The 21,614-nt window shown below is 39.1% G+C and overlaps 1 long non-coding RNA gene across 2 annotated transcripts in view; it reads left to right on the top strand.

Moving 5' to 3' along the window:
- LOC132691626 (uncharacterized) overlaps window positions 1–21,614 on the top strand; it is a 58,493-nt gene that overhangs the window by 22,983 nt on the left and 13,896 nt on the right. Inside the window, exons 3-4 of one of the 2 annotated variants that reach the window (XR_009615905.3) lie at window positions 4,117–4,245; window positions 6,154–6,321. This is a non-coding gene — a long non-coding RNA (uncharacterized LOC132691626). Of the gene's footprint in view, window positions 1–4,116; window positions 4,246–6,153; window positions 6,322–21,614 lie in introns of those variants that run through there. The other variant, XR_009615904.2, reaches the window with a different exon arrangement.

Genomic DNA, 21,614 nt, shown 5'->3' on the forward strand with positions numbered 1-21,614 from the left:
GGTTTATTTCTAAAGGTAAATTTCCTGAAGTAAAATCGTCAGATCAGGGGGTGTATGTGTGTTTTGTATTTTAATGAATATTTTCAAAGGTTGTACCAGCCTATCCTCCCAGAGAGGTGGTGTTTGTGGATGTGGAGTGTGTTATTGCTCCAGGTCTTGAGAGATCCCTGTCTTGCCTATGAGGCTTGGAAGTAAAATCCTGGGGTGCCTGGGGGATTCAGTTGGTTAAGCATTCCACTTCGGCTCAGGTCATATCTCGTGGTTTATGAGTTCGAGCCCCGAGTCAGGCTCTGTGCTGACAGCTCCGAGCCTGGAGCCTGCTTCAGATTCCGTGTCTCCTCTCTCTCGGCCCCTCCCCCTCCCCTCAAAAATAAAAACATCAAAAAAAAATTTTTTTAAAGAAGTAAAATCCTGGGCTTCCATTTTGACTAAAAGAGCTCTCTGGTGCTCTTGGACATTAGAAATTCAGCAAGTTCACAGTTCCACCAGTTTATTTATGGACAAGGTGGTCTTCAGCAGTTACGGGGGAGGTGCCGTTTCAGAACCACAGAAGGTTGGCACAATAGGGTCCCCAGGGAGATGGTTGCAATCGACCTCCTCATTTGACAGATGAGCAAATGGAGCTGTGGGCGGATGCTGTCTCCGGGTGTGCATCACCCTGTCCCCATCCTTCTGTGAGATGTGGGTGTTCATCAGTCATCCAGAACTTCTGGGTCTTTCTAATGCAACGGGGTGGGAGGGGACCTGCTTGTGGACGTTTGGCCGGCCACCAAGGCTGTGAGAAGTGTTCCCGCAATGTACGTCATCCCAGTGTAAATACGTGGTACCTGCACGGGGCTGGACAAAATGATGACACTGTGTTTGTTGAACAACAGATTGAGGTATAAATCTACCTCTCGTGGCATGACTCACTCTTCAGCATGTGATCTGTGGGAGCATCCCTCTCCATCCCAGCCTTCCTACTTCAGCCGTTAGAGTCAGAACTCCCTCCCTGTCAGTATGTCTACCCAATTTCCCACCTCTCTGTCTCCTCACCAGAAGAAGAAGCCTGGCTCCTCTGAGTGGTCGGACTGGCAAGAAGGAAGGGCCCCCCCTGGGTCCTGTCCCAGAAGAGGTGTGCCTGGAGCACCACCCTCCCAGGCTGCCTTGTCAAGTGTGTGGGTGCACACCTTACAGGAGGCCCCTGACCCGGTCCAGCTCTGACTATGTGCCCGCACGCGTCTGGGGATAGATGGGCAAATGGATTCAGTATCTCTGTGGCCCTAGTTCTAGGCTGACTCAGTCTGGCTAATCAGAGGATGTTTTCATCAGACTTCTGTTTTGATCTTTTGATTGACACAGAACTCACCGGAAGAAAGAAGTTTTATTCATTGGCTGTCTTACAACCATAACATTCGCCCTCAAAGGCTGTGAGTTTGAGGACAGGGGAGATAGACCCAGTGACTCACCTAACAAATGCTCAAAGGCTTTCTGTGTGCAGCAGCTGGTGGGCCACGGGACCCTCGTTCCTTTTCCCCTCAAGGAACAGGGATCCAGTTGGACTGGGTCTCTCAAGTATATTCAGTAAGGCAATGCCCTTTTTTACCAGACTGATAGGATTGGGATCCAGGAACCTCCTGGAACTTCAACAGGCTGGTTAGCAAGGGTGCAGAGGTGCCTGCAAAGCTGAATTGCACAGAAGAATTGTGAGACCACGTACGCACGCGTGCGCACACGCGCGCACACACACACTTGGGGTGGGGGTGGGGCAATTAGAAAATAATTAAAAATATAACGGAGCCACATCTCTCAAATCGTTAGGAATGTTCCTGATACGGGAAGAAAACCAAAAAACAAGTTGCAGACTAATGCATTTACTTTAATTATATTTAAGTAAAAACAAACCAGAAAAGAATCTATCTCTATGTAAATATGCATTTGCATCTGTTTGAATGAGCAAGGGAAAATCGTGGAAAGTAGATAGCAGGTGTTAGTGCTGGTAGCTCAAGAGGATGGGCTTGGCGAGGAGGCCAAAAGAGAGGGCTCGCTTTCATTTTATAAATCTTTGTACCATTGCCATTGTTACAATAAACTTGTCTTAACTTTTGTACCAAAAACCGTCAGGAGAGGAAATTAGATGAAAAGGAAAAGGAAAATGTTAGTTCCAAATTCGCATATTTCTCTGTGTTTGGGGGGAAGGGAGAGAGAAAGGGGGAAGCAACGGATAGAATAGTGTATATCATATGATCTATTTATGTCAACGAAAATGATTCATTCACACATATGCTAGTATTGCATCAAAATATATTTCAGTACAGTTTGAAATATTTGTCGTGGGCATGCAATTCCTTCATTTGTCAAAAAAACTTAATTATATTTGTGAATAATTTATAATACAAGGAGAAAATGCTGGTGATGTATTAAACAAAAGAGCAGTATATCAACCTGCTTACATATTAAAATTTCAATAGTAAGGGAACAGTCAGGGGAAATGTACAGACAAAAGACTGGGTGAAAAAGTGCCATAATGTCAACAGTGACGGTTAAATTATAGGTGGCATTTGCTAAAATTAAAAACAGGTCCTGTGGGCATGACTTCACCTCTGATGCTTAGGGTTGAGAAAGATCTGGCCTGGTTGTGGATAGACAGCAGATTCTAGGACCACAGCACCTTCCTGGTACCCCTTGGGGGTCCTGCATAACGCCCTCAGTGTCAGCTAGGACATGGGAGGGACTGTGCAAGAAACAAAGCAGCCAGCACAGAGAGAAAAGCAGCTGCCAGCCCTCACTCCAGTGACAGGGTCAGTACCCTTTTCTCTGACTACAGACAATATTATGAAAGATGGGGAAAAAAACTTCATTGGTTTGAATAGAAGTGAAGAATGTTCTATGTTAAACAGCAGCCTTTTACTAGAGAGACTCAGAACACAGACTCTGGAGTTAGACTGCTTGGATTCGAATTCCAGCTCTGCAAACTGGGTCAGGTGCACGCTTCTTCACTTCTCCATGCCTTGACGTTTTCATCTACAAAATGGGAAACATAAAAATAATAGCATATGCCCCATAGGGTCCTCATGAAGAGTCAACAAGTTAAAAGATATAAAAATCTTAGAGTAATACTTTGAACATAGTACTATATAAGTGTTTGCTATTGTTACTAACAATATTATTCCTTACATATTTAGAAAATGGTGGCACTAATTCTTGGTCTGTGGTCATTGCTTTAATAATTTTTACAATTTATTGGAGGTCAAAGTTGTGTCTGGAAAATACCTGGATCTCTCAAGGCGCCTGGCTGTCTCAGTTAGAAGAGTATGCAACTCCTTTATTTATTTATTTTTTTTTTAATGTTTTTGAGAGAGAGAGACAGAGACAGAGCGTGAGCTAGGGAGGGACAGAGAGAGAGGCAGACACAGAATCCGAAGCCGGCTCCAGGCTCCGAGCTGTCAGCACAGAGCCCAATGCAGGGCTCGAACCCACAAGTGGTGAGATCATGACCTGAGTCGAAGTCGGGTGCCCAAGCGACCGAGCCACCCAGGTGCCACTGCCTCCCGTGCAACTCTTGATCTCAGAGTTGTTAGCTCGAGCCCCACATTGGGTGTAGAGATTACTTAAAAATAAAATTATTCTTAAAAAAATAAAATACAAAGGGGCACCTGGATGGCTCAGTTGGTTAAGCATCCAACTCTTCATTGTGGCTCAAGTCATGATCTCACAGTTTGTGAGATTAAACCCCACATCGGGCTCTGTGCAGATAGCGTGGAGCCTTCTTGGGATTCTCTCTCTCCCACTCTCTCTCCCCCTTCCCTGCTCTCTGTCTCTCAAAATAAATAAATAAGCTTAAAAAAAGAAAAAAAGAAAATACATGGATCTCTTCAGGAAGGGCCATGGGGTCAAAACAAACAGTACATGAAAGCTTTGCCCTAATTGGCTCTCCCATGCAGGCTTGGGTTTGAGAGCCTAGAGGTCTTGCAGAAAAATTATGCACTGGGGCAGGTGGTGGAGACAAAAGACATTCTCAACAGGGAACATCTCAGACCAAAGTCTTGGAATTTTCCTTAGCAAATTTAAGAAGCTTTATACTATTTCAACTCATAAAGCTAACCAACCAGGTCTGAAGCACTCCTTATATTTCAGGACACGGTCTGTATTGTTCTTGGAGCCACCATATCACACGCTATTTCATTCATGCCATGAACCAAAGTGAGCCCAAAAGAAGATTCTACAAGTGATATGCCATTTGCATCTCCTTGGATAAATAAACAGGTAAAGGACAACAGCCACACAACTAAATGAATATCTATAAATATTGTCCATCTAACTCTGTTTTCAGGTGCTATATATTTAGTTATTGGGAATGCTCATATCTTCATTCATCAAGTTCTGCCCAGGTAAGGTCCTATATGACCATGTCTTCTGCAAAGTGTCCCCTACTAGTCACTCCCAGATCCCATGGATACCCTGCCTTTTGGAATTCTTAAGCCTCTTAAATAATTCCCAACTTTGTTATAGACTAACTTGCATTGTTACAGGTGTTTCATATGTGTTTGTCTCTCTTCTTGATAAACTTCCTGATGAGAAATGGTATAAACCTACTCCCTGTCTGTCCTTTCCCCACACCTGAAAACAAACAAACAAACAAAAAAAGCTGAGCATACTATGAAACTTAATATAGAATCATAGGCTCCCAGAATCTGAGAGCTAGAAGGAACTTTAATCTATGGAAGGACTCCTTTCATAAGATGAGGAACCTCATCTAGCATCATCTACCAGGAGGACTATTGAATCTGAAGTGTGGACATGCCAATAAACACACACAAACATACACACATTCTTAGTAGCCAGTTCAGTTGAAGTCAAATAGGCACCATCTACCATGACAGACCCAGACACAGCAGAATTCTAAAGCAACCTCTGATCGGCCAAAGGGAGACCTAACATGTCTTTCTCCATCTGCTGAGATAGGAGATTTCTGGGAGCTGTTCTTTTTTATTGTCTTTGCCCTACAACTGCAAAGGGAAAGCACCGTGGCTTAACTAGCCCTAAAGTCTCAGCCAGTAAACCTTGGACACATGCTTTCTAGTTCACACTGCGAAGCACTGTGTTAACATGGTACTCGATCCTGTTAATAGCACTAATCAGGAAACTCCGTGCAGAGTTTTATTTATTTATTTTTAATATGAAATTTATCGTCAAGTTGGTTTCCATACAACACCCAGTGCTCATCCCAACAGGTGCCCTCCTCAGTGCCCGTGCAGAGTATTATACCTTTATGCTAATCTATCTTTCTCATAAAATGTAAATAGGGCTAGACATTCAGCCCAGGATACTTTTCACCCTCATATGAAAAGAAACAACTGCTGGCCGGGGGCCCAGGGTGGGTGAACATGGACCCCAGCAACAAGTCCCATGTCTTGATTTCTTCCTTCCTTAATGAGCACAGATGGAACCAGGAAATTGGTTCGCATAGTTATTAACTGTGACTTTGGGGGTAAAGCAAACCCCATGCTTTCCTCACTGCATTTATAAACCACACACGGTAAGAAGGAATGGGACTTCACTGGTCACCCACAAACTCCTTGAATCCTGTGAGTCAGAAGTGCCATTGCAAGTGGGGAAGGACTTTGCAGCTTGAGTTTGGTGGTGGGGCTTCTGGTGTGATTAATCTCGGAGAAACCTTCTTCCTCTTACCTTGCATCCATTAGACTATGCACTAATCAGCGATCGTGTGTCATTTATTCTTGTATCTTCACACTAGCAAAGAGCCTGGCATGCAGGAAGCGCTCCAGATGTAGTGATTGAACTGATGTGAAAGTGACCAGAGTAGATGGTGGGCAGGCTATGGCCCCTGACAGTAACCGGCCCCTTCAAGATGCTTTCCCTCTATTCACCACCAGTCGCCACTCCTTTTCCTCTCTGCACATCTCTGAGATTGAACAGGTTGGCCCTGACTGCAGAGCAACCCCCAACTGGCTCTCATCTAGTTTAGAAAACTGACATTTGTTTACAGATGATCCCAGATTACACAATGCTTGCCACTTTCCCCAAATATCATGCGTCAAAACGTAGCCTGAATATAGATAGTAAAACGATCACTGATGTTCTGCCTAAAGGCCTTCCACAAGCTGCAGAAAGAATATTAATTCTGTGCCCTATTTGTTTTCATTGCCTAAGGGAAGCCCGGGACAGACACCAGTGCATCTTTAATCTTCTCTGTTTCCTGTCTGGGGAAAGGCAGACTGACTCTCCTTCCACAGACTTTCATATTCAACCCTATCCATTCATGTCAAACTGCTGAGCCAGGAGAAAGCACACAGGAATCTGATGGAAGTTTTTTCCCAAGTGAGGAGTACCATTAGTGTAATATAAATACAACAAAACCTTACAACAGTTCTGAAATGACTTTCTTCTGCATCTATTCAAACACAGGATGTTTCTTCTTTCATAACGGTCCAGTAGAAGGACTACCAGAATGTTTTGCCTCTCTACCAAGTTCTGTGTCTCAGACAAAGTTTACCCACAGCCCAACTTTCATACAATTATTGAATTGTAGAATTGCAAGAACGCTTCTAAGGTTACCATATAATATTAAGTATCTTTTTCATTCCAAAGGCTTGACTAGCCTTAAAGTCTACGTCTTTCTATAACGTCCTAGGTTATTTGTGGTCTTATATTCTAATAGAAGTCCAAAAAAATGGAACAGTAGCTGTACTTACGATTTAGTTTTCAGCATTTCCTGAAATTGATTTTACCATAAAGTAAGTGAGCTTTAGAAAGGGAAATATGTTTAAGGACCCAGAGTCTGCTCTATTTGGACTTTGAGAAAAACCGTTCATTTTTCTAGCAAACTTAGAAACTATTTCTTAAAACAATTTTTAAGCAAAAGAAAGGATTTCCTGATAATGCTTTGGCAAGTAGTAATCTTTGACAAGGATAAGCCTTGCGAGAGCTTTTTTGACCTAGCTTTTTCAATGAATCGTTCTCACTATTACATTTCTTTTAAAAGAACATAATAATATGTTTAATGCATTAAGGGACAATAAAGATTATACCAACTAGTCAATCAAAAAGTACAAACCGCCCTTACTAGGTGGCAATGGTTGGCCTAGATTTTCAGTCTGCATAATTGATCCTGCACAGAGGTAAGCACGTCTGCAGCCAGCTATGCTGAGGATGAACCGGAGCCTTCTTCAATGATTCTAGCCGACAGAACATGCTCACAAGTGGATGTCTCCTGTTACATGCTGCCTAGCACCACAGTCTTTGTGGGTGATGAAATACAAACCATCACCACTGGAAAACACACACACAACCACGCACACACGTTTCATCATACCCACTGTCTTTCACTATACTGCGTCATGGATCTCCCCAACAGGAACAAGACTAGGGTGCAACGAGTGAGGCACTCATCTCGGGAACAAAATTTAGGATGATACCAAAAAACTCAATTACCAAGATAAATGATAGTTTAATGCAATAGTCATGAAAATAAAATTCAATGCAAAAAAAATCCATGACAAACAAAATATTGAAAGTCTAAATAACAAGATGCAACCTGTCCCTTGTACAACCCTGCCTCACTTGTCTTACACCAACCTTGGCCCTTGTTCCAATAAAACTTTATTTACAAAAACAGGCAGCCAGCCATGGGCCATGGTTTGCCAAACTGATTTTTTTATATTGCATTAAAATACTATTTATCTTGATTACTGAGTTTTTTGGTACCCCTTTAAATACCATATCCTTGCCCTGGTTCTGTTCTCCCACTGAACAGTAAATACTATGAGGGCAGAAACCAAGTGTTAATTCATCTTTGGTACACAAGTGCTCATTGAATTCTCAGAAGTGATTCTCAGAGATGAAACTTAAATTTACATTCCAATCATTTCCCTAAACGTAATCCTTAATTTTCTGGTAAAAAAGATACATAGATTGTCCCTTAAGAGAAATGGAAATATATAGCATGAACTACAAATATAATCATCATATTTAATATGGATGTTTTACTTCTAGCAATTTATCATAAGAAACTAATTCAGCTAAGCAAAAAGATATAGGTATGAAAATATTCATGGCAGCATAAATAATTCCCAAGGGAGGAGAGCTGTTTAATATATGATCATATGTTAATATGACAGAATCATATGTATTATTAAAGAAAATAATTTTTAAAGATATTTAAAAATTTGAAACATTTTGTATCATAAACTAATAAAAAGTAACAAAATACTAAGAAATATGTACACCGTGGAAAATAAACCAATGTATACAATTCAAAATTAATATGCAAAACAAGCTTTTTTAAGATTATGGAATTACATTTTCACATTTTCTACTAAATTACTCTTTAATCATGTTTTCATAGTGCTTCTATTAAAATAATTTGAATTAAAACATTTTGAATAAAATATTCTCAGCACAGGGTAAGTCCAATACCTATAGCAGATTTCCTCTCAATGAATATCCCAACCCATGGTAAGAGGAATTGAAAACCAGAGAACAAAAAGTGATCTTTCTTTTACTTCCAGTTAATTCTTCACTCTTGATTTTTCTTACAAAGCTTTCAAAATTACTCTGTCTAAAAGCGTGGCAAATACTAGGGGGAATCACATGGAGAGGATTTAAATATCACAAGTTTCCACTTCAAATGTAGATGAGCATAGAGGTAAAGAAAGAGGGAAAGTGTTCTAGGGCAGAGACCAGTAAACCAAGGTCCTTGGGCCCAATTCAGGTTGCAAACTAACAATGGTTTTTATATTTTTTAAGGGTTGAGGAGAACAAAGAGGAAGAGAAGGAGAGGAAATGATAGAGGCTTACGTGGCCAACAAAACCTAAAATATTTACCATCTGATCTTGTACAGAAAAAGTGCCAGTCTCTGCTGTAGGAGAAAAAATAATACATGTCTCTGTGTTAGTCGACTTTATACATTTCTTTAATTAGTAGCTTTTACCTTTTTAGAGCAGTTTCAGGTTTCCAGAAAAATCGAGCAGAAAGTACAGGGTTCCCACATAGCTTCCCCCTCCCAGTTTCCACTGTTACTAATATTTTGCATTAGTGTAGTAATTTGCTACAGTTGATAAACCAATATTGATATTATTATTATTAACTAAAGTCCATCATTTACATTAGTCTTCACTCTTATTGTCGTACAGTTCCATGAGTTTTGACAAATGCATAGTGTTAAGTATCCACCGTTACGGTATCATACAGCATATAGTTTCACTGCCCTAAAAATCTCCTGTGTTTCACCTTTTCACCCCTCCCTTTCTCCTCCCAAAACACCTGTCAAACACTGATCTTTTTACTGTCTCTGTACTTTGGCCTTTTCAGGAATGTCATATAGTTAGAATCATACAGCATGCAGCCTTTTCTGACTGGTTTCTTTCACTTAGCAATATGTATTCAAGATTCCTTCATGTCTTGTTGTGGCTTGATAGCTCATTTCTTTCTATCACTGAATAATATTCCATTGCATGGATGTACCACAGTTTGTTTATCCATTCACTCATTGAAGGACATCTTGATTGCTTCCAAGTGTTGGAAATGAGGAAAATTATGCTATAACATTCATGTGCAGGTTTTTGTGTGGACACAAATTTTCAATTCATTTGAGAAAATACCAAGGATTGCTAGATCCTATGGTAAGATATGTTTAGCTTTGTAAGAAACTATCAAACTGTCTTCCAAAGTAGCTGTGCCATTTTGCTTTCCCACTGGCAGTGAATGAGAGTTCCGGTTGTTCTATATCCTCACTGTATTTGATGTTGTTAGTGCTTGGCTATTGGCTACTTTAAAAGGTATGTAGGAACATCTCATTATTGTTTTAATTTGCAATTTTCTGATGACATATGATGTTGAGTATGCTTATTTGCCATTCATAGATCTTTGGTGAGCTATCTGTTCAAATATTTTGCCCATTTTTAAATTGGGTTGTTTTCTTATTATCAGGTTTTAAGAGTTCTTATATATTTTAGACACAAGTCTTTTATCAGATGTGTGCTTGCAAGTATTTCTCCCAGTCTGTGATTTGTCTTTTCATTCTCTTAATGGTATTTTTTACAGAGCAGAAATTTTTAATTTTAATAAAGTCCAACTCATCAATTTTTTGTGTCATGGATCATGCTTTTTTTGTGTGGTGTCTAAAAACTCATCACCAAACCTAAGGTAACCTAGATTTTTTATCTATGCTACCTTCTAAAGATTTGTAGTTTTGCATTTTATATTTAGGTCTATGATCTCTTTTGAGATATTTTTTGTGAAAGATGTAAATTCTGTGTCTAGGTTCCTTTTTTCTGCTTAAGGATGTCCATTTGTTGCACTGCCATTTGTTGAAAAGACCATCCTTTCACCATTGAATGACCTTTGCCCCTTTGCCAAAGATTAATTATATTTGTATGGGTCTATTTCAGGGATCTCTGTTCTATTCTGCTGATCTATTTGTCTATTCTTCCACCGACACCATGCTGTCTTAGATACTGGAGCTTCATAGTAAGATTTGAAGTTGGGTACTGTCTGTCCTCCAACCTTGTTTTTCTCCTTCAATATTGTGCTGACTATTCTGGGTCTTTTACCTCCCATATAAACTTTAAAATTAGTTTGTCAATATCCACAAAATAATTTGCTGGGATTTTGACTGGAATTGTGTTGAAACTATAGATAAATTAGGAAGAACTGACATCTTAACAAAATTGAGTCTTCCTATCCATGAACATGGAATATCTTTCTATTTGTTTTTTACTTCTTTCATCAGAATGTTTTAGTTTTCCTCATATAGATTATGTACATATTTCATTATATTTACACCTGTGTAGCTAATTTTTGGTGCTATTGTAAATGGTGTCATATTTTTTATTTCAAATCCCAAATGTTCATTGTTGATCTATAGGAAAGCAATTGGTTTTTGTATGTTAACCTTGGATATTTACAAGGATATATAGCAAACTTACCATAAGATGCTTATTCGTGCTTTGAGATCTTCTACATAAGTAATCATGTTATCTATGAACAAAAACAGTTTTGTTTCCTCCTTCCCAATCTGTATACCTTTGTTTCACTTTCTTGTCTTATTGTGTTAATTAGAACTTGAAGTATAATGGTGAACATGAGTGGTGAAAGGAGACATCCTTTCCTTGTTTGTGATCTTAGGGGAAGAGTATCTGGTATCTCACTTTGAAGCATGATGTTAGCTGTAGGGTTTTGTTATGGCTGTTTTTCCTCAAGTTAAGGTAGTTTCCCTGTTCCTAGTTTGCAGAGACGTTTTATCATGAGTGGGTATTGGATTTCGTCTAATGCTTTTTCTGCATCTATTGGGTATCATCTTATAATTTTTCTTCTTTAGCCTGCTGATGTAAAAGATTCTATTAATTGATTCTTGTATGTTGAACCAGCCATGCATACCTGGGTTAAATCCCACTTGGTCGTGGTGAGAATTTTTTTCAGTTGTTTTTATATATCTTTTCATTGTTGGATGCTATTTGCTAATATTTTGCTGAAGTTTTGCATCAATGTTCATAAAGACATTGGCATATAGTTTTCTTCCTTGTAATGTCTTTGTCTGGTTTTGGTATTAGGGGTCTACTTCCTCAATGAGTTAGGAAGTGTGCCCTCTGCTTCTGTTTTCTGGAAGAGATTGTACAGACTTAGTATCTTTTTTATAAAAAAATAAATTTACCAATGAAGCCGTTTAGGCCTAATCTTTTCTGTTTTGGAAAGTTGTTAATTGTTGGTTCAATTTCTTTCACTGCTATAGGCTTTTTCAGGAAGTTATTTCTCCTGTGTGAGTGTTGGTAGTTATGTCTTTCAAAGAATTGTTGCATTTCATCTCAGTTATCAAATTTTGAGGCATAGAACTGTTCATAGTATTTCTTTCTTATTCTTTTAGAGTCCATGGGATCTGTAGTGATAGCCCCTCTTTCACTTCTGATATCAGTAATTTGTATCCTCTCTCTTTTTTCCTTTGGTTAGTCCAGCTAGAAGTTCATCGATTTTACTAATCTTTTCAAAGAACCAACTTAAGTTTTGTTTATATTTTCTATTGAGTTTCTGTTTTCAATTTCACTCATCTCTGCTGTAATTCTTATTATTGATTTTCTTCTGCTTACTTTGGATTTGATTTCTTCTTTTTCCAATTTCCTTAGGTGGAGGTTTATACTATTGATTTTAGATCTTTCTTCTTTTCCAACATAGGCATTCAATGCTATACAGTTCCCTCTAACCACTGCTTTTGCTGCATCCACGCATTTTGAGGATTTGTATTTTTATACACATCTATGTGTTAAGTAGTCTGATTTTTTATTTTTTTTTTAAAGTAAACCATATCTATATTTTCATTTCTAATAAACAGTTCTTTCTTAGAGGTTCTTTAAAGTTTGAAAAGATGTGATGGGAAGGAAAAATAATGGGGAATTTGGAGAGAGTGAACTACACTGACTTTTCCTGAACTAATTATTGTGAAAAGTGACTCTTACATCTTCCCAATGCATATAGCCTATGCCAAAGAGCTCAGACCAAAAACAGCCACTGTTCCCATTCCTCTTCACCTGGCCTTTCTTTGTTGAGAAGTGATGTCTTACTAAATGTTATGGTGAAGCTGAAACCAGCTTGTACCTGCTCTGGACAGTCCATTGTTAACCTGATGTCAGCTTGAAATTAGCCATGGTGAAAGTATTTGTACCAGGGAAATTGGCATGTAGCACAAATCAGGACTAATTGTGGGTAGAGGAGGCAGTGGGGTGGGGGGGAGGCTGGCTCATCAGTACAGCAGTGCCAGATTTTAAAACCTATTTATTTCCCCTAGCTTTCTAAATTTATTGGGCAGAAATAAGAAACAGAATCTATTGTATGTGAATATTAGAGAATCATAGAGCTTCCAAAACCCACTATTTCCTCCAGATGCCGTGAATATGCCAGGCCATGTGAGAAGAAGAATTCTTCTTTCAAGCAGCAATGTGAAATGTAGCTGGGCAAGAGTCCAAAATAGATTTTCTAAGAACACTCAGTTATGTCTTTTATAAACATAACGAAAATATTCTTCGACAAACTTCCATAGGGTTAACCATAGGTGAAGTGATTCATCCAAATGTACAAGCTAAAAGTAACTAAAAATGGAAGCCACAGACTTGGATTATTATTTACTCCATGGTGGTTTGGATCAAGGTTTTCCCCTAGGAATCAGTCTCATGCGTGGTGCCAGAATAAGGGCAGTTATCTGAGGCTTGGGTTTGGAGGGACTGGGCAATAACAGGGAAAAAAAGGCTGGAAGAGAAAGAAAGGATATTCCCATAAAGCTAAAAATACCTTTAGTGTCATTATATACTTATTTGTATACAAATGCACATTCCTAACTATAGTTTGAATGGACATCTGGCCCTACAATCTAATTATTGCCAGAAAGAATAGAGACGGATGATTCTAAAACTAACGTGACTACTTTCAATCATTTATAAATAAAAATTATACCAAACAAATTATCTCATTTAATTTCTTTGGTGTATATTTTACAAACTCATGAAGAGAGGCACACGCATGCGCGCGCGCGCACACACACACACACACACACACACACACAGACGTGAAAATCCATCCGTATCTATCTCTTCAACTTTCTTCCACCTCCCTACAAAATAAAATTAAATAAAAATCCGTTGTACTATTACTCGTACGGCACTTATGGTCTAGGAAGGCTTTTCCCAGACATTATCCCACTCAGTCATCTTTTGTTAATAATGTAAATATTATTTGCATCCTAGTTTAGAGGTGAGAAAATTGAGCCTCTGAGAGATTAGCCAACCTGCTCCAGGTCAGCATATGCATCGGGATTCAAATGTAATTTCTTTTTAACTAGAGCCCTCTATTTTCCTTTCATCACATGTAAACTTCTGCTCTATTTTGCCATTTCCCCTGTCATGGCTGCCCCGGACAAATATTTTAACCAAGGGAGTGGTGAAGGGTGGCATGCCATGTGGGCATAAAGATTATATTGAGCTGAAGGCAATGGAGAAGAAGCAGACACAAGAAAAGCTCTCTGCTCTCCCCTCTTCCCCTAAAAGCAGGACAGAAATTTACAAAGGTGTCCGTTCCTTCTCCCCTCTCTACCAGGAAGGGCAGAAGTCAATCTCCAGAGACAGCTCTAGACCCTGATCCATCCAGAGACAACAGCAGAGGAATCCACCTAACAAACTTTGTAAAACTAACCCTTGTCTCCACCATTAGTTTCCTCATGTATTTTTCTTCCCACAATTTGTTGCTCTAAAGAAACTTAAAGTCCTTTTCTTTGGTCTTGTCACTTCTCGAAAATGTTCTTTTGTGAAGATCCTGTATCAGCAGGTTTCTAACCAGCCCTCTGAGTTACTCACCACTGGGTGCTCCCACGTTTATGATCAATGCACCTGTTAATAAACTTGGGCTTGTTTTTTCTCTTGTGCATCTGTAGTTTGTTAGTCTAATTGCAGGGCCACTGCCTGAAACCTAAGATGGGTATAGGAAAAAGATTTTTTCCCCTCTCCTACAGTGTCCTACAACAGGAATAGCCTTAGACCAAGAATTTTCTTGCTCTCCTTCTTCTCAGATTCATGCTATACTGCACATTACCCTGGAGGTTTCGTGTCTGCATTTAGTGTCTGCAGTATCTTTAGTAAGAAATGTATCTGCATTGGCCTAAAACATGATCCAGCAAAGGGTCTTTCCGAGGCAACCATTTCCCTCTGAGCCCATGGGCTGCCGCCCTGCTTGGGTTTGGTTTTACAAAGCACAGATAGTAATATCGTTACTGCTGAACTCCTAATGCTTAAAAAGAGAGTTCTCACTATGTCATAGCTTCTTTTTGGACTTTCCTATACAGAAATAGAGAAAATAACTTTTTAAGTCAACAAGGTACTAAGGATGAAGTCATTTGCATTCCTGGAATGTCTAAATTTGCATCTATACAAAAGAAATTTTTTTATTTCTCTAAAAATGAAAACTACCCGTCCAGTATCATTAAAAGTCTCTAAGTCATTCTGATAGATTTTTTTTTTTTTTTTTTTTGATGTTTAAGGATTTTGGTCTGGTTGTTATTACCATTGATTTTCATAATCTTTGTCAGCCACTTCCTATGTATCTGCGACCTCATGCAAAGTGTATTATTCAGGTCATAAAATGCAAATATGAATAGGGAGTGTGTGTGCTCATCTCAAATTCTAAGAATTTATGACCAATTCAAAGAATATATTTTTTAAAACAACAGCATTTTCTTCACGTGTTTTGAAGCCCAAACTAATTTTGGAAGATGCCTTTGGATTTCAAGCCTCTCTAGATTTTAAAACATACAAACATAGACAAGTATTCAGGTTATAGAATCATGAGGAAAGGCTAAACCAGCTGGAATCATCCCAAATGAGCTGCTTGATTGGTGTCTAAATTGCCCAAATACCCCTTTACTCTGTCTGGGGTAGAGAACCTGCTTCTGATTACAGACACTATTTGAAAGCAAACATGCTGTAACCAATTTGGCTCACCAGCATCAGGAACTGTCGATTTGCTTCATGACTAACTCTATCCGGGTATTTTGTTAAGGCGGCACCTCAAGATATTAGAAGTAGGCTCATAATTCACTCTCCAACAGGGAGGTGAGGAAAAGCATTTTCTAAAGCTCTTACGCATTAAATACTCAGTACAGGGTGTTAAATTAATTAAACAAGGAGACCGTTAGACTGAGGTGGTTCTAATACCTTAGCAGCCCACGTAAGCAAACTAAAACCGAAGTCGGTAAATGCCTCAAGGTTAAGAAATCTAAATCTAAGGACAACCAAGGACAAACAGCCAACTAGGCCTTTTTCAAATCAAGCAACTGCTTAAACTGTAGCCAATCAAATAATTTCCTTGCCTTGCTTCCCATCTTCTCTATAAAAGTCGTGCCCCTACCCACTTCCGGCTGGAATTCTCCAATTCGAATTGATGTTGGCTCAAATACACTCCTAAAACTTTTAATATGTCTCCGTTTATCTTTTAACATGAGACAACGTAAGTGGGAGGACTGTGTTGTTATTTGAATTATTTGTGAAGTATTTCCCCCTTTCCTAAAATTCCTCTTTAGCTATACGGGATAAAATTGAAACAGCAGACCCGTCCTTAAATTTAAGTACGAAGTTACCACACAAATGAATCCCTCCTCACCTACCCTTTGCTAGCAAAGGGTTTAGGGGAGAGGAGAAGGGGGTTGGTCCTGCAGCTCAATACACATGGTTACTTGGCACCGGCCGGGCCCCTGGCCTTTGGTCAGGTAGCTCTTGGGTTCTGGAAAGCCGGCACGCTTCTCCAGAGGGCTAGCCTGGGGTGGGTTCACAGAAGGGAAGATCTGAGCACCGAGATGCTCCTCCCATATCCTATTAAAGAAAAGCATCCTCTGAGAAAGCTACCGAGTTTTGAGACACCAACACCCCCAAGGCCTCCACCCGAAAAAGCCTCAGGGCTCTCTGTTTGTTTCAGTTTCTCGATTAATGAACGTGCGCTTCTGAGTCCAGAAGTAGCAATTGTCTCTCTTCTCTAAAAGCAGCAACAGGACACACCCAGGGCTTTGGGTTTGTGTTTGGAAGGTAGCTTCCGGTCCATCATTTCCCCCACCCCACCCCACCCCCAGCCCACATGGTGTTGCCTAGCTGGATCTGTAAGTGCCTCATTTACAACCCGAAAGGTTAAAAAAAAAAAAAAAAAAAAAAGTGATGACTGGAATTTAAATAGCAATCCCAAAGAGTTCTTTGCCTAGCAGAGAAACCAATTACACGAATCCTCTACTATTTTAACTTCCTGGGGTCTATCCCCACCCCCCATCTGCCAAACGGTGGCAAAATTGTTTTGAAAGCACCGATGTGCACTTTTTTGTCTTGGGAATGGGTTGCAGAGAGCTCATCGGATTTTCCAAGACCCAAAAACTTGTGGAACTACTACTGTGAGATGGAGAAATGGAAATGCAATCAACAAAGCCAGAAAGAAAGAAAGGAAGGAAGGAAGGAAGGAAGGAAGGAAGGAAGAAAGAAAGAAAGAAAGAAAGAAAGAAAGAAAGAAAAAGAAAGAAAGAGGAAGAAAGAAACCAACCTGGTGCTCCCTGAACTAGATGACAGTCTCCCTGCAACACTACTCAAGCTATGAGGATTCCGGCTGAAGCCAGCAAACCAGCAGTCGGGGGAGCTTCCCCTGGGCTCCCAGTGTAGATCATTCTCCTGAGAATCTGGGAAGGCTTCTGGCTCATGGACGCAGTGTATTTGCATGAAAACAGTCAGAAACATACCAAGAAAAGAAGACTCCTAACATTGCTTGTCTGCACTCTTGTTATGACACAGGTAAGTAGGTGCACGCGGCGGGTTTGTGAGACCTCTGTCACTTCTTGTACTGAAAAGGACCAAGGCCATCTAAAGCCCCTTCAACTGGAAAGCGATTTTTAAAATAATGTTTTAATTGAAATACAACAAATATACAAATGCATAAGTTATAAGTATGCATCTTTATAAATTGTCACAGAGTGAGCATACCCATGGACCCGCCCCCCATATCGATATATAAAATAAAGCATTACCAGCATTTTCCTGGTGACGAGTGATAACTAACGAGGCTAGATGTTTTTCATATGTATTCTGGTTATATATGGCTTACATAATGAATACTAATGTTAATAATATTTTTACATTATTTGGGTATTCTCTTTTATAAAGTGACTTTTCAGTTCTTTTGCTCCTTTGTTGTGTTATCTGTCTTTTCTTCTAACTGACATGTAAGCAATAATTTGTGTATTCTGGATATGAGTCATTTGCCAGTTTTATGCGTTGCAAATACTTTCGCCCACAGTGTTAGTGGCCCTTCCCTTCTGTGGAGACATCTGTGATGAATACAATTGACCGTTAATACTTGGTTTGTGTCTTGTTTAAGAAATCTTTGCTCACTTCGAAGTCATGAAGATATTCTGCTGTGTTCTAGAAAATGTGTTGCATTACCATTCACATTAAAAGATATAGTCTACTTGAAATAGATTTTTATGTGTAGGAGGTAGGGGTCAAGTTTCAATTTCTCTACACGGATATCCAATTGACCCCACACCATTTGTTGAAAAGACTGTCATTTCCCTATTGATCTGCAGTGTTCCTGTGTCATAAATATAGTGTCCATTTATGTACAGTTCTTTCTGGACTCCGTTCATCAATTTCACCTACTTATCCTTGCACCAGTTACATGCTGTATTAATTGCTGTAGCTAAATAAAGTCTTGATATCAGCAGCATACATTTTCCAACCTCATTTTTCAAGACTATTTGGCTATTCTTGTCCCTTTGCATTTCCACATAATTTTCGAATCAGTTTGTCCATTCTGTCACATACAAAAGAAGGCTACTGGGATTGCACTAAATCTAGGTATCAAGGAGAATTGACATCTTTATATGATGTCCTCCATTTATTCCAGTATTCTTAAATGTCCTTAATTTCTCTCAGTAATGTCTTTTAAAATATTTTTTAGATGTTTATTTATTTATTTTTGAGACCAAGAGAGAGAGCTCGAGCAGGGGAGGGGCAGAGAGAGAGGGAGATAGAGAATCCCATGCAGGTTCTGCACAGTCAGAGCAGAGCCCCATGTGGGGGTTGAACTCATGAACTGTGAGATCATGACCTGAGCTGAAATCAGGAGTCAGACGTTTTAATTGACTGAGCCACCCAGGTGCCACTCCGTCAATAATGTAGGTTTCCGTATAGCTGTCTTGCATGTCTTCCTTAAATTTATTCCTAAGTAGTTGATTTTTTTTAACTATTCTAAATGAGAATACTCAATATTATTACTAATTGTTTATTGCTGGCAAAACTATTAGTTTTTATATATGGATCTTGTATCTAGTGATCTTAATTCACTCATGGATATTAAAAGTACATCTGTAGATTACTTGGAATTCCTATGTAATATTGTATTACCTATGATTAATGACATTTTTTTTCTTCCTGTTGAACCAATCCTAATATAGTCACTCTTACATCTTTAACTTCTTCTTTTTTTGGGTAGGGCATCAGGACAATGTATAGTAGACGTGGTTACAGTTGAGCATTCTTGTCTCAGCCCTAATTTCAGGAGGAAGTTCCAGAATTTCACTGTCAGGTATAATATTTGCTATGGGATTTTTGTAGACACACACTGTAAGATTAAGGAAGTTCCTTTTTGCAGAAACCAGCTTCCAAGATGGTCCCCAATTCTTCTTCCCTCTTGGTAGTCAAGTCTTTGTATAGTATTCTCCTACATAGAATTATGGCTAGCCTGTGTGTTCAATCGAATATGGCAGAAATAATGAGTGATTTCCAAAATTAGTGACAAAAAAAGCATTTCAGTTTCCACTTAACCTCTTGGAAATCTTAATCTCTCTTGGATCACTCATCCTGGAATAAACCAATCATTACTTCCTGAGAAGACTCAAGCAGCCATTTGAAGAGGTTTACATGTGATAATAATGATAAGAAGAATGCTTCCACTAATAATCAACACCAACTTCTTAACCATGTGAGACACCATGAGAGCAGAGCTTCCCAATCAAGTCTTGATATTGACAGAGAAGAAAAATAATTTTCCCTCAACCTGAGTTCCTAGCTGAGACCCTTAATAAAAGACAGATTAAAAAGAGAAAAACAAGTAGAAATGTATGATCATGTCTTCCTTATGCATATGTGAGAGGTACCCAGGAAATAATGAGTAACTCCCCTAGGTGGCTTGGAATTCAGGCTTAAATATCATCTTAATAGGGAAAAAGAAGGGATGTAGGCCACTTAGGGGAGAGGAAATGATTTTTAGGAAAGATGAATGGGCCCTTTGAATAATAAAGAGGAGGGGTGGTAGTTTGTGGAAAAGTGTGTGGGTGTGGTGTTGACTTCTAGTCTCCTCTCCAGTGGCAGGAGTCAGTCCCCCCACTGGTGGATAATACTTCCAGGGAGGGGATTTACAACAGGTGAGCTTTTTTTGAAGGATCTCTCGTTGGGCATTTAAGGGAAGTTCAATGAAAGCCTCTCCCTTCATTTACTGTTTTCCAGGTGCCTACAGCTCACAGTAATCACTATACCAAAACAGCATATTTGGGGGTGGCATGTCGTGAACCCCTGCAGTCTTATTTTGGGGTGTCATATTCTGCTATTCTTCAATACGACTGCAGCCCCAGCCAACATATTGATTGAGCCCTCATTAAAGATCCAGAGGGAGAATTCCAATTTAAGACGTTCCCACATTCTGAAGCCATTGAAAATGTAAGGATAAGTGTTGATTGTTGTATTGAGCCACAGAGTTTTGGAGTACTTGGTTTATTCCAAGCCAAGGCAATTAATACAGGGGTGCCTGGGTGGCTCAGTTAAGCATCCCACTTTGGCTCAGGTCATGATCTCACACTCCGTGAGTTTGAGCCCCGCATCAGGCTCTGTGCTGACAGCTCCAAGCCTGGAGCCTGCTTCTGACTCTGTGTCTCCCTCTCTCTGACACTCCCCTGCTCACACTCTGTCTTTTTCCATCTCAAAAATAAATAAACATTTAAAAAAAAGAGACAATTAATACACCTACACTTACTCTGCTAAGAGTTTTTATTTTAAATGAGTGTTAAATTTAATATAATATTATTTCTGCATTATTAAGATGATTGTATGCTTTTTCTCCTTTATTTTACTAATGTGGTTAATTGCACTGATTTTCCTTATATTACTAGGATAAATCCAGTTTGGTCATGATAGCTATATTATGTATTTCTGAATTTCATTTTCAAATTCCAGTATATTGCTTAGAATTTTTGCATCTCTGTTTCTAAGAGGTATTGACCAATACTTACTTCTTTTGTTCTTTTGTAACGTCCTGGTCAGGTTTTGGTGTTAAGGTGGGAAGTATTTCCTTTTTTTTCTATTCTCTGAAAAAGCCTGGTCTTCCTTACTCCTAACAGACTTGAAAGAATTCACTGGTGAAATCATCCAGGCCTGATGCTTTCTTTGAAGGAAGGTTTGAATTAGAGATTCAGTCTTTGGTGGCTACAAGACAATTGAGATTTTCAATTTTTGTGTGTGTCTATTTTGCCAAGTGATGTTTCTCTGGGAATATTCCTTTCATCTAAATTCCTAAAAGTGTAGCATAAAGTTGTCCATGATGTTCTTTTTCATCTCTTTATTTTTCTCTGTAGAATATTACAATTTGCTTTGAAAAATTCTTAATATTGTTTATCTCTGCCTTCTCTTCTTTTTCTTAATCAGTCTCACCCGTGAGTTATTAACGTTATTAGATTTTTCTAAAGACCTTTTTTGGCTTTTTGATCCTAGGTACATTGTTTTCTGTTGCCCTGATTTCTGCTCTTACATTTATTATTCCCTTTTACCTGCTTTCTTCCCTACTTCCTTCCTTCCACTTTAATTTTCTGTTACTTGTCTAACTTCCTGTATATCAGCTTAGATCATGGATTTTCAGCTAATATAAACATTTAAAACTGTGAATTTTCCTTTAAACACAGCTTTTGTGCATCTCACAAGTGTTGATACATTTTGCATTATAATTCTTTTCAAAATATTTTTATTTTCCTTATAAATATACCTTCTTCTTGGGGCACCTGGGTGGCTCAGTCGGTTGAACATTTGACTCTTGATTTCGGCTCAGGTCGTGATCCCAGGGT

Source organism: Panthera onca, chromosome B1, assembly GCF_046562875.1.
Source record: "Panthera onca isolate mPanOnc1 chromosome B1, mPanOnc1 haplotype 2, whole genome shotgun sequence".
Lineage (NCBI taxonomy): Eukaryota > Metazoa > Chordata > Mammalia > Carnivora > Felidae > Panthera > Panthera onca.